Source organism: Miniopterus schreibersii, assembly GCF_964146895.1.
Source record: "Miniopterus schreibersii genome assembly, chromosome: 15".
Classification (NCBI taxonomy): domain Eukaryota; kingdom Metazoa; phylum Chordata; class Mammalia; order Chiroptera; family Miniopteridae; genus Miniopterus; species Miniopterus schreibersii.
The window spans coordinates 1,722,151-1,739,632 of record NC_138115.1 but is presented as its reverse complement, the minus strand read 5'-3'; the positions used below and the strand labels follow the sequence as shown (position 1 = coordinate 1,739,632).

The window sequence follows — 17,482 nt, the reverse complement described above, 5'->3', positions numbered from 1 at the left end:
GTTTGTATTTTCATACCATCAGGGGTTGGCTGTTCTGTTTCGACTCTTGAAGGGAGCCCACTGGCTGAATTTTAGCAGATGGTCCATGTACATCTATGATCCAATGACTAAGAAGGAATTGGTCTTTTACTGTAACACTGCTTGGCCTATGTATACTTTAGACTATGGCCCCTAAATTATGACACCATTATACAACAAGAATTGTCTTGCAAACGGTCAGGGAAATGGGCAAAATCCCTTATGTCCAGGCATTTATGTCTTTACACAGTAAGGATTCAGCAAAGAAAGGGAACAACCTAATGATGCAGAGAAGGGAACTGGCTTCAAAACCCCTCCTGACACTAAGACACAGGAAGAAGGGAAAGTGAAGAGATGAGTCTCTTCAAGGCCCTGAACCGAGGGACCCAGGATTAGCAGCAGGAAGATTTCCCCCCGCCACCACCCTCGATGCTAGATGCCCCTGCGATAGGGTCCAGAGGGGCACAGCCCCACCCCTGTGTAATGAAGGCATGTTCTCCCCCTTGGATACCTGGCAGGGCACCCAGTTTGGCTAGGGACCACCCCTACTCAGAGTGGGACAATTCCCTTGCTCCACTTTCCACTTTAGATTTACCGAATTGGAAGAATTCCAACCCCTTATGTAGAGAGGATCCTTAGAAAATTGATCTTATCACCTCACTTTTGCCACTCACCACCCAAACCGGGCAGACATATAGACTCTCCTGAACATCCTGTTAACGACAGACGCAAGGTGGCTGGTTATAGACAAGGCTACTGAAGAGGCTCATCACCTCCATCAAGAGAATCCCAGTGGGACCCCAACCCAGCCAGAGCGAATCCCTTGATAGAGCCCAACCGGGACCCAAATAGCGGGTACATAGCTTCCCAAAACATTACAGACGGTGCATATAGGAAGGGCTTAAGAAAAGTGTGCTTAAACCAAAGAGCCTGAATATGATATGGGCCATTCAACAGAAACCAAGAAAAAGCCTTCCGAATTTTTAGAAAGGCTCTATTGGGCCTATCGAAAGCACACTGATGCTGACCCACGGGCACCAGAAAATGTCCAGATGGTAAACACGACTTTTATTGGGAAACATGCCCCAGATAACAGAAGGAAGCTCCAGTGTTTAGATGGGGCATTGGGAATGAACTCCACCCAGCTGGTGGACAGAGCCTTCAAAGTTCACCATGCCCAAGAAATAGGGAAATTAAAGCTGATCACTGTTTTCTTAGAAACAGTGCAGGAAACCAGAAGGAGAGGCAGGGACTGAAAGAAAAAGGGAGAGATCCCCTAGGTGCCAATCAATGCACCTATTGCAAAGAGAAAGGCCATTGGAGAAAGGACTGCCCAGAACTCAAAAACAAAAATAAAAAGGAAAGAAACCCTCTTGGAGAAATGTTAGAAATGACGACTCTGATGATGAAGGAGGAGGCCCAGGGGCACCCCTAGATGCCTCCAGACCTATTACTAATTCCCCACAGGGGCCCCGGTACAACTGACAGTGGGGAACAAGCTAACTGACTTCCTCGTAGATGCAGGAGCTGCATATTCAGTGCTAAATACAAACCTAACCAAGGAAAGTTCCGTTATAGTGATGGTTACTGGAGTGACTGCCAATTACAAAAACAGGCATTCCTTCAACCTCTGGAATGCCAGCTTGAGGATCAAAAACTTACACACAGTTTTCTCTATAGGCCAGACTGCCCTATTCCATGGTTGGGCTGAGATTTACTTTGTAAGTTGGATGCACTTTCCCCTGAGAAGCAGCACTTACATTTACATTTAGGAGTCCCCCCGGGAATATGCTCTCCAGCTCCATGTGCTCCTGACTTGCCCAGAAGGACCCAAAGATGAACTCTTCCTGCCCAAGATCTGCAAGCAGGTGATCGAGCCATTGAGCCAATGGAACCCCAGGTAGGGTGGTTAACATCCAACCTGTAAAAATTAACATAAAAGAAGGGGTGAAGATCCCACAGAAGAAACAATACACTCTTAAAAAGGAAGTGTTTGAGGGAATTCAACCAGTATTGCAGAAATTCTTAGCATCAGGATTAATTTGGCCATGCTAGTCTCCCTTTAACACGCCCATTTTGCCAGTCAAAAAGCCTCACCCTGGCTGGTGTGGCTCAGTTGGTCGAGCATTGTTCCATGCACTGAAAGGTCACCAGTTCAATTCCCAGTCAGGGCACATACCACCCAGGTTGTGGGTTAGATCTCTGGTTGAGGTGGGTGCAGGAGGCAGTTGATCAATATTTCTCTTTCACATCTATGTTTCTGCCTCTCTCCCTCTCCCTTCCTCTCTCTCTAAAAATAAAAAAAATTTAAAAAGCTTCATTTTGATGAATATTGATTTGTACAGGGCCTTAGGGCCATAAATGATGTTGTCTTGGACATTCATTCTATGGTGTCCAACCCTTACACTTTGTTGACCACAGTGCCCAGGGATAGCAAATGGTTTTCAGTCCTAGACTTGAAGGATGGTTTTTTCTGCTTCCCAATAGATGAACACGCTCAAAGATTTACATAAATGAAAAAAATCAAACAATATGTACATTTAAGGCAAACACTAACAACTTTGCACAGGTTTGCTCATTGCAGGTCTATCTACCCATCTGATGAGTCCTTACACCTGTTCCAGCTGGGAGACCGAGTCTTACTAAAGATCTGGAAGACTCAAGGTCCTGAACAGCAGTTAGCCAGGCAATGGACCAGTTCCCATGATGTCCTTCTGACAACACAGTCTTCCCTAAGCTCACAGGAATCAAGCCTTGGACCCACCACCTGAGGGGCACCACCTGAGGAGGACTCGGGTCTCACAGCTGCTGCTCATGCTGGAAGAGAAAGCTGGACCTGCACTCCTGGAGGAGATTTAAAACTCCTCTTTGGAAAGGGACAGTGCCTCCCAAAGCTAAGTGACTATGTTGCTTTTTATTTTATAATTATTTTTTGACAATTGCTATACTTTATGCCCATGCTTAGACTGATAATGTCTTTGTTCACATTTCCCAGACAGTGGCTTCCTCAGCAAACTTATCCTGCTGTTGAGTGTGCCACCCAAAACTCCACTCGGGATTAGATCATGGGGATCCTTTAGTCTCTCCAGTTTCTGATTTCACTACAATTTCCCCTGCATTACTAGGCATACCCCTTATTAAATACTTAATTGCTTGTCTACACACTAGGTCTCACTTTGGAAGCCTTTTGGCAATACTGCCTCTTGAGATATGAAGCAGCCTGCCTGGCTGGTGTGGCTCAATGGTTGAGCATTGACCCATGCACCAGGAGGTCACTGGTTCAATTCCTGGTCAGGGCACATGCCCAGGTTTCAGGCTCGATCCCCATTATGGGGTGTGCAGTTGATCCATGCTTCTCTCCACACATCAGTGTCTCTCTCTCTCTCTCTCTCTCCCTTTCCCTTCCTCTCTCTCTAAAAAATCCATAAAAACATAATAAAAAAAAAAGAAATATGAAGCAGTCTAGCAGACTCGCTTGTTAGCAGGGCCTCCTCTAGACACTACGCCGGCTGCCTCCTGAAGACAGCGCCCTTCCCTGTGCGGGAAGGCCCTGTCCTCCCCTGCCCCGCCGCCCCGACAGCAGGGACCTCAGCACCCCGGGGGGGGGGGGGGCGAGGCCACGCCCCTTCACAGCGGGAAGAAACCGCAGGAGACCAGCCCTCCCTCCACTCACCCTGCGGGGTCCCGGTCCAGCCGTCGGTCGGAGAGTGAGCCCGGCGGCCACTTCGGACGGCCCGGCCGCTGGGGGCCTGCGCGGAGGAGGCGGCCCGCGGGGACCCCGCGCAGGGCGGCGGCTGCGGCCTCAGGCTCCCGGGGGCGGGTCTGCAGCCCCCCGTCGCCGTCGGGGGGCGCCAGGAAGCCCTCCCGCTGGCCAAGGCGGCTGGGGCGGTGCTGGCCCCGACGTGCCAAAGCCGCAGGGAAGACCCGACGGCGCCGCTGGACCCCGGGGGCTGCGCGGGCCGGAGCCCGGCGCCCAGGCCCTGGACGGAGGAGCCGCCCGAGCCCTCTGAGCGCCGCGGGCCGGGTGAAGGTGCTCAGAGCAGGCCTGCCTCGCGGTTATTTCTATTATTATTTTTTAATAATATGCTTATTTATTTGTTAATTTAATCTTCACCCGAGGATTTTTTTAGAGAGAGGAAGGGAGAGGGAGAGAGAAACATCGATGTGAGAGAGAAACACTGATTGGCTGCTTTCCTATGTGCCCCAACCAGGGGCAAACCCACAACTAGGTATGTGCCCTGACTGGGAGTCAAACCCAAGACCTTTAGGTGTATGAGACACACTCCAACCAGCTGAGCCACACCAGCCAGGGAGGCCTCGGGGCTATATTTTACACCCTAATAAATGAGCCCTCCAGCTAGATAATGTGATGCAGTGGGTGGTTTAATCACAGCTGGTCAGGATTTATGAGGCCAGAGGCCGGCTGCGAGGCTGTGCCGCCTGACTCATTTCCAGTCAGATCCTGGAGCCCAGGCCCCTCCTGTGAGGTCCACCTGTTTCTAGGTGCCGGTGCTAGCAAGCAGCCAAAGCCAACAGGAAAGAACCTGTCACTCTAGCAATTCAAAGGACAGTTCAGACACCCCTGCTGCCTTCCTGGAGCAGGACACATTTACTTCTGAATGAAAACATTGCTTAGCTTTTCTTCACTGCTAGCTTCACTCCAGGTCATCACGGCCAAAGACTCAGGCACCACCCGCCCTAAGGCACTGGGTTTGCAGCCTGGCTGTGGCCAGAATCACCTGGGGCACTTGTGAAAATTACAGGTGATGCCGCCTCACCCACTCCTAAGGGCCTTGGAATCGGGAGGAAATGCCACACGGGCGTGGACATCCTGAGCACCGGTGGAGATTCGGATCCACGAGACGGCAGGAAACAGTGCAAGTGCTCAGGGTTTGGTGCCTGAGACTTGGTGGCCTTGTAACTGCCCAGGTGAGCAGCTCCCGGGCATCCCTCCTGCTCTGAGCTCTTGTCCTTACAGGAAAGATGAAGATGATAAAGATTAAGGTTATTTTGAGGATTCACGAATCCAACAGAACGACAAAAACAAGCAAGCACTGTTACCTGTGGCATGTGCCTTGACGGGCTGGGGTAGTGTGGTAAATAAAAAAGGCGAGGTCCTTGCCTTCTCAGAGCTCGTGGCTTAGTCAGAGCGGCAGCCGTTAAGTGGTGACACACGAGCAGTCCATTTCATTGGCACAGAGTAAGCGAAGGAAAAGCACAGACTGTCACTGCGGACAAGACGTCTTTGGACTGCGGTGAAGGGAAGGGCAGTAAAGCGAGGTCTGCCTGTTTCTTTCTCTCTCCCTTTGAACCAAGAAGCAGAGACTAGAGAGTCGGAAGTTTAGTTACTTTAACGACAAAACTTTGGACACTCTAAATGTTTGTTTCTGAGACCTGGTGGTTTACATTTCCTCAATCCCACCCAAGTAGCCAGTGTGGGCAGGTGATCATCACTTACAACCAAACAGTTTCTAGACCCCTTTGCCTCCCCACAGAGGCTGACAGGGCCTGTGGGCCCGGACACCTGGGCGTTAGTTGTGTTAAATCCTCCCAAGTGGTCAGCTTTCCCTCCCCTCATTTTCTTTTCCGATTCCTTTTCAGAGTGAGTTTCTGTCGATGGCTCCTCTCTCAGTGGCTCTGGAAGAAGGTCTCATCAGATGGTGGCTGTGAGGTTTGACAGGGCACTGCTGAGCCACACACTGGGATTTCTGCCAGTCTCCTCACTGTGCTGACCCACATGAAGGTGCCCCAGCCACCAGCGGGTCTAACTGGCTGGTTCCTAATGCAACAGGCAAAGCCAGGCTACAGGTCCACACCATCAGCTGCCCCTCCGCTGCCTCCAGGGAAGTGGGGCCCCTGGAGGTGGGTGGGAGGGAATTTATATTTACGGAACACCACTCTGTACCAGGTGTGTGTTGGAGATTGTGTTGTTCAGTTGTTCACTATCACCTTGTGAAGTAAATATCTTTTCCCACTTTACAGGGAGGAAACTGAAGCTCTGGGATGTTTAGAAACAAGCCCCTTTGCAAGCGGTGTAGCTCGAATACAACCCTTTTAACCAACGCTGCAAGGAGGTGAGGGAAGCCCTTGGGACATGGCAAGGATGGGCACAGGGTCCCGTGACCATGGACTTCCAGGGCCGTGGTGGAATGAGAAGGGTAACTCGTGTTTCCGGATCCCTAGGGCAGGCTTCTGCTGTGTGTGTGTGTTTGTGTGTGTTTCAGAGATTAATTAAAATTAAAAAACAAATCAATGCACCTTTCTGCATTAGCAACCTCGGTTTCCTAGTGGTGCAACCTCGGTTTCCTCGGAACCAAGGGTGCACTGTTCTCTGCATTTCGCTGGAAGGGCAGTGGGCTGCGGGGCGATGTCAAGGGCCCCAGGCGTTCTGATCTTATGCTTTTCTAGCCTGTGGCCTTGGAAAAGCTCCTCATCCTCCCTGGTCCTCGATTTCACCATGTAAAATTGTGAGGAAACTGAGGCTCAGAGATATTTATTCATTCTTTCTAGAAGCATTTATTGAGAATAAAATAATAGGGCAGGCCTTTTAATGCTTATTAATAGGCATCATGCCTTTTTAAATGGTGGAGAAACACTGTCTGGAAGATTAAAGATAAAACAGAGAGAAAGCAGAGAAATGGCCAAGTGCTGAGTTTTGGGGACCTCAATGTTGGGCCCCAAGGGACGTATAGACCCTTCTTGGTTCCTGGCCTTGCAGGAGCCACCTCCCCTCCGGATGGCAGGTGGGGTTGTTAGAGAATAAGTTGAAAGGGGTCACTAGGGAGACTTTCATGAAGGCTCCGCTTACAAGTGGAGGTCAAGGGGAGCCAAGAAGGCACAGTGATGTTCACATCAGCTAAAGCAGAGGGATGCCGCGCCCCTGACCACACCCAGGCCTGAAGGGGAGCGGAAGGGGGAGTTTCTAGAACTAACCAGAACTGAAGCTCCAAGAAGAAGACCAATAGGATCTTTGGCCTTGGATAAAGGACTGCAGACACTGTCCTTGGCTGGGGACGGAAGGAGAGGGGAAGAGGAAGCACCCGGACCTGCCTTTGTCCCCCCACCCCACCATGGCCCCCATTGGCTGAACCCAAACAGAAGCTAGACGGAAAGGGGGCCCATGGGCACAGCCCATGGAGGTTCGCCCCTCCTGGGGCACAGAACAGACTGATAAAAGTTGGAGAGTACCCAGAACAACTTTCTGCAAAGAAGAAAGGGACAGAAATCCCTTTGAAGGGAGGACACATACCAATGGCGCTTAGCTAGTGGGAGGGAGCCGGCTCCATGGACAGGGCAATCTGCATTCCTTAGTGACCACATGTCAAGGGAGGCTTTGATTTGGAGTCTGCAGATTTGCCTGTTCTGTATTGAAAAGTCAGTTCCAAAAGGCAAGGCATTAATCAGCTCCCCAAATCAACAAAAGTCACTGAGGGGATGGCCGATTGATATTCTAAAAAGGGTCAAGACAAGGAACACTAATACTCTTGAACCTCACGCAACGTTGTTGAGTAGATGTGATGGGGTGCCTCCCATGTCCCTCTTCAGGAATGGAGAATTGACTCCCCCAATGCAGGAGCTGCCTCTGGTGAATGCAGCTCCCTCCCCCAAAGCCATGTCACCTTTCATGGCTGTCTCCAGTGACTAGCCAATGTGGGGATGTAAAGGCCAGCCTCCCTCAGCCCACCTAAGGCTGACTCTCAGTGACCAGCCCAGCTCTGCTGTGCCCAGCTTCTTGGGGTGGCTTGAACCATCACTGGGTGCATCAGAGCCCAACCTCTCCCTCTACCAGGTCCCAGTTTCTTCTCTTTTCGTCAGTGCTGATGCCAGGCACACTCCCTGACACACATGTGCGTGTTCCACTCTCAGAGTCAGCTTTCTGGTACTTAACCCCAGGCAGTTGTTAGCAGTTTCCTTACTAGCAATCCTGTAAATAAAACTACAACTGAGAGTTTACAAGTGGTAATAATAACAGATGTCTGTGATGTTTATACATTAACCAACACTTGTGTGGTCATTTAATCTTCTCAGCAACCTGGTACTTGGACAGCAGTGGCCTTGTCTGTTATCTTATCTCACAAACAGGGGATGCCCAGCCCCAATGGGTATCGGAAAAATCCTCTTGTAGGCTAAATGATCAGGTTCCGGATAGTGATTACTAAGCTGTTTCATGGAATGCGAGGGCTGTGCCAGCATTGATAGGCATTTTGTTTTAGAAAGTGGGAGTGATGTGCAGTCATATATTTTCAGAAAATACTGTTATAATTCTTGACTGCAGGACATATCTGGTCCTTTAAGATGCTAATGTGCATTGTTAACCTTGGGGACAGGTTTCAAGTGCAGTAGCTCCCAAATTTGTTGACTATAAAACACTTATCACTGTTCTATAGGCACTGGAGGCCTGTGGCAGGTGGCATTGGAAGTGCTACCTTAGATGAGGGGCCCCCTGGATAGATACCTCTTACTTTCTACTTATTACAAAGGTTACTTCCCTTTCTATTTAGTCTTTCCACTTTTAAGAAACAGGGCAGGGTATTCCTGGGCAGGATCTGGAAGTGGGAGATGGAGGGGAGGGAGGATGCATTCCTCTGAGCCTCCCTGGTGGGAGAGGTGCAGGCCCACGGGGCAGTGTCTTCGAGAAGTGGGTGAGGCCTGAGCCCAGCTGGAGGTGCAGCTGCGATGACAGGGAGCAGAGGGCTGGGGCTCTGGGGAGAGGAGGATGACAAGCTTGGGGCTTCTCTAGAGCCAGGGAGATTTTTTTCAGAACCCCTGGCTTCCCAGTCAGACCCCCTGAGGCTCCAAAGGCACTGATGCTTTCAAAAGAGCACATGAGGGAAAAATGTGGTGGGCAGAGGAATTCCAGCTGAATGTGACGACCTCATTGCTGCACTCCAGGGCTTTGGGCTGCTCCAGCTCACAGCCTTGACAGGGGATCCCTGGCTGGAACTCAGGAACCAGCTCTGCTCTCTGGGCTAACGGCATCCCTTTGGTCCTAAAAATGTGAAACCAGAGCTCAAGGACATGCCTGACTATCTGATACTAGGGAAGAAAATACAAGCCAACATTGAATAATACCTCCCTGTTTCATATGTACTTAGTAAATGCTCAATAATTTACATAAATGAAGAGATTAAAAATGTGGCTAATTCCAAAGTCTTATTGGGTATTGGGTTCATTTGCATTTGAAAATTAGAATCTCGTGCTAAGGAGTTTAACCTGTGTGAGGCTCAGCCCTGAGGCTCAGAGAGCTCACCCAGGAGGCAGCACTTCTCCTTCCTAGCCCTCTTAGGTTGGGTCCCCCCAGATGCTGACCTTGAGACAGGGATTTGAATGCAAGTAGTGCATTTGGGAGGTGATCCCAAGAGTACTGTTGGGGAGTGAGGAGTGAAACAAGGACAGGGAGGTGGATGATGAAGAGTGTGCTGTTTATCAGATTCCCAGTGTGGGGGATTGAGGCTCTATCTTAATAGGGAATTGGACAGACCGTGTAAAACACACCCAGAGTGATCCTACTCCACAGCCAAGGAAGCTGGGGTGATTAACGCTCAAAGTCACGTCCCTCATTAGCTGAGGGCTGCTCCTGAGAGCATGAGCTCCTGGTAATTCTGCCCTGTCCTGTGTGGGGGTGGAGAGAAAACTTTCAGGTGGAGAGTTGCAGGCATTGGCAGGAGGATGTGGCAAGGACTGGAAGGGTGAGGACTGAGGGATGCCGACCGAATGGGTAGTTACTAGGTGGGCTTTCTATGCCTCCGTTCCCTCACTTGTGAAATGTTTGACAACAACCTCTAGCTGACAGGCTGCTGTGATGATTAAATGAAATAATTCTGTGAATAGAGCATGTTAGTGGCCTATTACTTTGTAACAAACCACCCAAAACTCAGTGACTTAGAATGACGACAACCATTTATTGCCTGTCACAATTTGCATGAATAATTCAGATAGAGCTCGATTGGGACAGCTTAACTCTGCTCCATTATATGTGGGGCCTCTGCTAAAAGACTCGAAGCCTGGGAACTAGAATTTTCTGAAAGCATGACCAGGGCTGGTGTGTCCATTTCCAAGATGTCCCGCACATGTGGCCAGTAAGTTGATTCTGGCTATTGGCAGGAGGCCTCGGTTCTTCTGCACGTGGGCCTGTCCAGAGGACGGCTGAGGCCCTCACAGCGTGGAGCAGCTTCCTCCAGAGCAAGCTAAGCAGGAGGCCAAGGCAAAAGCTTCAACGCCTGTGATGGCCTCACCACAGAAGTCACACCCTGTCTCTTCTGCACTATGCTGTTGGTCCCATGAGTCAGCTTTGGTTATGTGAAAGGACTACCCAAGAGCATGGGTGCCCGAAAGCAAGGACCATCAGGGACCATCTTGGAGGCTGGCCACCAAACGAAGTGACAGCCACATAGAAAGGGCTCAGTACTGTCAGCTACTATTTTTATTCTAAAAACAAAAGAAAGGCCCTCAGTACAGACTCTGAAGAGGCAGGGAAACAAAAGGCAGTCCTCCCTCCTGGCGCTTGTCCCTCTTCTCCCTGCACTTCTCTCCGGGGGGAGTCAGCTATTCTCCGCTTGATGAAAGGTCTCATCACTCACCTTCCCTGGAGCCAGGCAGGTGGTCCTTGGCTTTTAGCAAGCATCTCAGCAGGCAAAGTAAACAGAGGGTGCAGAGATATCCATAATGCTGTAAGTAAGCAGAGGAAGGTGCTAACTGCAAATCCAGAGCCCCAAGTGTCCTCCAAGGGGTAGTTAGGGCTGCACAGAGTCTGTTAACTGGCAATAACTTTGAAAGGAGTGTTTACCAGAGAGAAGCCAGCGTCAGCATAGATCACCTGCAGACAACCATGGGCTGACTTTACCTCCAAGCTCGTTAGTTTTAAACTGAAAGCTCTGAGCCAAAGAGTCCAGCCTGAGTCTGAATTAATGATGAACATCAATGGGGTTTGGCATTGCTTTCCTCACAGAGAGGCAGACTTTTAATGAATTTTTCATGGCTTGCCCATGGTGCCATTTTCTCTGCCAGACTCTCAGACCGTGGAGTAGATAACAAGGGCTCCTCACCACTGGCATACGTAATGTGAGGGCGAGGTGGGAGGGGGATGGGACTATGGCTTTATTCTGTGCTTCCTTCAGTGTCACCCCCAGTGGACACCTTCCCAGTGTCTGCGCATTCACCATAATCTCCCCTAAAGGACACATCCCCTCATCCAGGGCCACTGTGTTACACGCCATAACAAGCACCCTCCTGAGCCTGGATGTGATTCATTTGCAGCAGGCTCTTGACTCCCTTGGGTCCATCAGAGTCCCTCCCCTGGGAACTGTGAAGTCCAGTGAGAGCCATTGTCTCGGGTGCCTGGGTCTTTAATGGGCACTCCTGGTCCAGGCGAGCGAGCATCTTTCCTCCAAGCAAAAGAGGATCCTCTGGAGAGAGAGGGAAAGAAAGAAGCAGGAACATAGGCGCAGAGATGAGAGGTGAAGAAATAATCTAGACTCTCTAAAGGCCAGTTCTGGGCCTTCCTGACTTCACCTGAGTTCTCAAGGAAACTCCATAGCCTTGCAAATCCGTTTTCTTCCTAAGTAGTACAGATTGGATTTTCTGTTACTTTTCTAATAGGCTAATGAATATGATAAGTTATTATGTCTTGATTTTTTAAAATGTAACTGTGGTACTAAACAATCACACACACATGCACACACACAAAAGGAGAGGTGCTTGTTCTTCCACTCCCAAGGACCGTCAAGCTTTGGGGTCCTAGAGCACAGTGCCAGGGGAGAGCACACAGGGGAGAGGCAGGTCCCTCTCCCTGAAAGAAATGAGCCAGGAGAGAGAACCCCTTTTGAAGGGCCACCCCATCCAGCTGTGTGATTCTTGGCATCACAGTATATGGGATCACTGGGGCTGGATTTTTCAAGAGAGGAGGGAAGGTCAGACTATGTGAAATGTATTGATTTGAAAATGTTGTACATTTAAAAAAATTTAAAAACACTCTGCACACTCAACAGAATGGCTCTGTGGGCACTGGTTAGCTGACAGCCTGCCTCTGAGGCCTGTGCTCCAGGCCCCTCAGGGAGATGGTGTTTGGACAGTGTGTCATCAGGGACTTGGGTGGAGCAGGAGGTGTGAACTGACTCGAGGAGACCGATAGGAAGGAGGGTGGTACTTCCCACTGAAGCTGGGAAGGGACTGCTATGCTGAAAGGGATACTGGAAAGGGTGGTCCCTAAACACAACGGTCTGAATGTATCGTCAAGGCCTCTGTGGTCAAAGCTGTTGTGGGTGGGGAAGACCAATGGGAAGGACATTTCTGTAGCCCCCTCAGAAAAGCAATCTCTGGTAAGTGATGGAAAACCTGGATTTGACAGCAGGGTCATAAAGCAGAAGGAGGGATGGTAACATTAGGGAGCCCCGTGGACCAAGGACCAGATTCCTGCCCGTTTCCTAAGGACAGGGTGAACCTGAGGTTCTTATACATAAAATAGGGATGTGTTCCAGTGATGCCAGATAGGGGACTCTGGCCAGGCAGGTAGGTGGTGGAATTGAGCCAGTTTTAACTTGATCAGAAAAACATAAAGAAAGATGACATTTGTTAGCTGAGAATTGAGGTGCAAATTCATTGTTTACCCTTGCAACCAGCACGTCTAATAAAGACACTGTTCTAAAACCTTCCTCTGGAGCTGCATCAGTCAGGGCTCCAGTCCAGGTGTCTAAAATAGGCAATTTACCATGAACACGTCATCCTCAGGAGGTGGGAAAGGCCGAGAAGGCAACCAGGGCTGAATGAAGTGACCCATTCCCAAGCTGGAGGGGCAGTTGCCTGGGGCCACTTAGCAGAAGTTGAGATCCTGGCAGGTCTGCTGGCAGGAGCTGGAGCCACGAGGGCGTGAGAAGAGATGTGCCAAGAATGTGACCTGAGCAGAGAGTCAGATGAAGTACCCTGACTCTCCCGCCCTCTGCTCTCCTGTATGCCCACCAGTGCCTCCAGGTAACTGAGTTTCGATGGAAATCAGCTGACATGGGAGCCTGGGAACACAATTTCCGAGCATCAGCCTTCCTGAGATACAGCACAGAACACAGAAGGGTGAGAACTGAACCTGAGGCAGAAGGTGAAGGTGGACAGAGCCCCGTGGAGCATGGAGAACGCAGACCACTCCAGAGGCGTGAGCACACAATGCCTACTCATATTTCTGGGTTTGCCCCTAATCCCTAGCTGCTCCCCAACCTGACCTACCACCTGCAGGTTTTTACCAGGCGATGGCCAGATTGCAGTGCCAACAAAGGGAAGGAAAAAAGAACAGTCACTTATGGGCACTCCAGAATTATCATTGTACGTCAGCAACTATTTCAGAAGCCTTATACTGTTTACCTCATTTAGAACAAGGGTTATATTCTCTGTGTTTCTCAGGCAGGTAGATTGAGGACAATAATGGGTGACATTTAGGCATGCACTTTTAGGTACCAAACCACAGAAATTACTCACAGGGAAGATGAGTTCCTTAGTTTTACTAGCAACTTGTTTTCTCCAGGACCTGATCAGGTCCCCAAATGCTTTTTACTTTGACAGGATCCTAACGAACTCATCTAATCTTATCAACTGCATCTATGACAAAGGACAGGCTGTCATGGTTTCAGGGGTGTAATGTTGGGCTAAAGAACAGTCAGACTGCAAAATGTGCCATACACCCCACGCGCCCATGCTCTCCCACAGAGCCCGAAATATTAGATGGATCGTGGTTGACCATGTTAATTACGGGATGTCTTTTATGGATACGGTTTTCTACAAGTTCTCGGAGATAAAGAACACTGACAGCTGTGCATGTCCCAGCTGCGGCTGGGGTCCCTGGAGAACTGTGATGTGTTGGTTTTGTGGCCTTTGCTTCAAATTCCTCTCTGGAAACAGAGGTCTGGGTTAACTGCAGAGTGGAGCTGGATGTGGAACTGGGACTAATTTCAGCCAATTTTGTTTCCAACCCCTCCCCCAACACACATCTTCTCTCCTACTTGGACCAATCTTACTGTTCGTCCTAAATCCACCACACCCAGCCTTACTTTTTCACTTTTACCCACGTCGTTCCTTCAACTTGGGGCACCCTTCACAGCTTTCTCTGCAAATCTTACTCTTCAAGGCTCAGTCAGGATCCACACCCTCCATGGAACTCCCTCAGCTTAGCTCCATGACACAGAAGCACAGATCTGGCTAGCACTTACCATTACCTAGTCACCCTCTTCATTAGCAACCAAGCTTTATTGAGTGACTAATGTATAAAGCGCCTAGTACCAGGCACAGGGAAGTCAAAGTGATATAAACAACGGTCTCCATCTGTCCCTGCCTGTGTTTACAATCTATTCGAGGAAATAGAACATTCATTCTTTCACTCATTCTGGAAACACTGAATACCTGCTAAGTGTGGGCCTAGCACAGGGCAGGCACTAGAAGAGATACCATTAATCTATACATACAGACGTTAAACAACAACATGAGAACACACAAATGCTGAGTAACAAGTTAGATCATCGCCCAGCAACACAGTAGAGTTAATGGGAGAGAGAGAGAGCTAGGCCTGGTCCCTGGCCCTACCACTCAGAACCGTGTGACCCTGGGTAAGGCACTTAACTACAGCTGCCAAGCACATTTGGGTAGATTTTATTCTGCCTTTTGTGCCTGGTCGAGACGGAGTATGTGGGCTCCATTAGCCTGGAGGAAGGAGAGTCCCTTTGTATTTCATTTGCTCAGGGACTGGTTTGAAATTTGCCCTCCAAGAAGAGACACCATGTTCTAATTCATACCACAAGAGCTGACAGAGTCTTCACTTAACCTCTCGAGTCTTAGTTTCCTTATATACAAAATGGGACTAAAAACTTGTTGCAGGATTGAGATAACGTGTGATTTATTGTGAGTCTTTTTATTTTATTTTATATATATCTTTATTGATTTCAGAGAGAGGAAGGGAGAGGAAGAGAGAGATGGAAACATCAATGATGAGAGAGTCATTGATCAGCTGCCTCTTGCACGCCCCCAACTGGGGATCGAGCCCACAACCTGGGCATGTGCCCTGACCAGGAATCGAACTACAATCTCCTGGATCCTAGGTCGACACTCAACCGCTGAGCCATGCCCCACCGGGCTATCGTGAGTCGTTAGTTGCAAAGGAAGGGAACCCAAATTAAACCTCAAAAGAGAAGGAGAAACTGTGGTGGGTGTTGTTGGGAAGGACACAGCGGAAGCCTCAAACATAGAAGGAAAGGTTGCAGGGAAGGACAAGTTCTCGGGCTAGAAATGGGGCCTGTCAGGCAGGGTTCAGGAAGCCAGAAGCTCTCCAGGTGGTTCAAGTGGAAAAGAAGCGAGTCCAGGCATTAGGAGGGACAGGGCTGGAGGAGCAGAAGTCAGGGCACAGATGGACTGTAGATTTCAAGGCCATTACCAAGGCTGTGGTCCAGCGCCCAGGAGCCTTAGTGATTGCCACCCCTGCTGCCACCACAAATGTCACTCATGTCCCATGAAGCTAGGGACTAGAGCCAGAACATTTAATATGTAAGTAAATAACACACACAAAGGCAATTTAGCTGTGAGGGCTCTGAAGAGGGAGGAGAGTGTCATTGTCAGGTCTCCTTTCCCAGGCAGATCCATATGGGCGGTCATGGGAACTCTCCAGGCCGCTGAGCACAGGAGCCAGCAGCCAGGACAGGAGTCTCAGGGGAGGCAGGGAGAGGGAGAGGGAGAGTGTGCCTGAATGCTTACCTGGGGGCCTCTCCAGGGAGTAGGATGTCATCTTAACTTCACCCAGCTTGGCCAGTGCCCCCCACCTTAGAAGTCACCCCAAAGCCTAAAGGGGTGATAGTAACAATAGCAGCCCCTGAGAGGCTGGTATGGGATTGTGATGGGATAAATAGCACTTCTTTTATTTACATTTTATATTAGAATATGATGTAAGTTTATATTTTAAAAATGAATTTCATGCAGGGTGATAAAGGGGCGTTACAAAATACCTTTTTAAGAAAAAGAAGGTGACCTTCAGAAAACTGCTAGAGAATATCTTATTGACTTAGGATGCTGGGATCCGTGGCCGTCCTGGCCCTGGATGCGGGTCTCCCTGGTCTCATGCACGAGCCAAGCAGCCTTCACACTGTCCTCCACACAGGCGGTGCTTTCCGTCCCCAATGCTGGTTCCTTACCTTGAATTCCCCCTTTTCTCTTCTGAATTTAAAAATCCGACTAACCTCCGGTGTGCATTCCTTTAACAGATGATGACAGAGGCCTCTGCGGGCCTGACCCTGGGCGCATCCAGGCCGGTGACCGACGCGAAGCGCTGCGGCCGTGAGCCTGCGGTCTCCCGGGGGCTGACCGGCGCCGCAGGGCAGGGACGCGGGAAATGCTGAGTGACCAGCAGCGGTCCTGGGGGCTCGTGCGGGGAAACCTGGGTGAGTCCCCCAAGCTCAGTGGTTTTGAAGGCGTTGCCTGGAGCGGAGCGCGCCGTCCGGCGGGGGATGCCTCGCTGTCCCGAGGCCTCTCCTGCGTGCAGCCTGGACAGCCGGGGTTCGGAACGGGCCCGCGGGCTCTGCCGTGGGGGCGGCGCTCGGGCTCCCCGGACAGGCCCGCGGGCGGGCGCTCCAGGCCCCAGGCGCGGAGGCCGGCGAATCGAGAGAGGGGCCTGGGACCCGGTGGCCCCGAGAGGCCCGGAGGAGCAGAGGTGCCCTGTCCTAGCCCCCGCCCCCCGCCCGACCGCGGGGGCCCCTCCCGGGCCAGCACCCGGGCTGCCCGGCCCCCCTCCGCCCGGCCCGCGGCCCCTGCCGTCGCGTTCCCCGCGTTCGCGCTCCGCGCGTGCTCGCGGACTGAACACACACGTGCCAAGGGCGCAGGGCGCAGCCACGGGCAGACCTGCCAGGCACCCGCCACAAGCCGCAGGGAGCGCAGCTGAATTTTCAAACAAAACTGAACGAAAGGGGGTTTTCTCAGCGGAGAAACAGGCGCAGGGGAGCCCCCTCCCCGCCGCGCCCCTTCTTGGCGGGCGTCCCGGGGTAGGGAGGGAGCGGGAGGGGTGCCTGCTTCCCGCCACTGGAGGGCGCGCTGCAGCCCAGGCCAGGGGGCAGCTGAGCGCTGGGCCTTTCGGTTCGCGGGGGGCGGACCCTCAGGAAAGCATCCCGGAGGCGGCGACCGAGGGGTTCAGGGTTTGGGCCCCTTCCCGGGAGGTGGGGGGCGGGGCGGGCGGAGGGCGGGCAGGTGGGGGGCGGGGCAGGGGCTGGCGGAGGGCGGGGCAGAGGGCGGGGCGAAGGGCGGACAGGCAGAGGGGGCGGGGCAGGGGCGGGGCGGAGGGCGGACAGGCAGAGGGGGCGGGGCAGGGGCGGGGTGGAGGGGGCGGGGCAGGGGGCGGGGCGGAGGGGCCGGCAGGCGGGGGGGGGGGCCCGGCAGGCAGGCGGGGGGGCCCGGCAGGCGGGGGGCAGGTGGGGGGCGGGGAGGCCGAGGGGGTGAACCAGGGGAGCTCAGT

The 17,482-nt window shown here is 51.6% G+C and overlaps 1 pseudogene across 1 annotated transcript in view; it reads right to left on the bottom strand.

Annotated features, from left to right (window-relative positions):
* The window catches only part of LOC308568151 (small ribosomal subunit protein eS1-like), a 130,108-nt pseudogene extending 114,339 nt beyond the window's left edge, over window positions 1-15,769 (bottom strand). The window contains exons 1-2 of the transcript in view: window positions 15,739-15,769; window positions 3,692-3,968 (exon numbers count right to left, since the gene is read on the bottom strand). The product of the transcript in view is annotated as a small ribosomal subunit protein eS1-like (transcript). The remainder of the gene's footprint in view (window positions 1-3,691; window positions 3,969-15,738) is intronic.
* Between the last annotated feature and the right edge of the window lie 1,713 nt (window positions 15,770-17,482).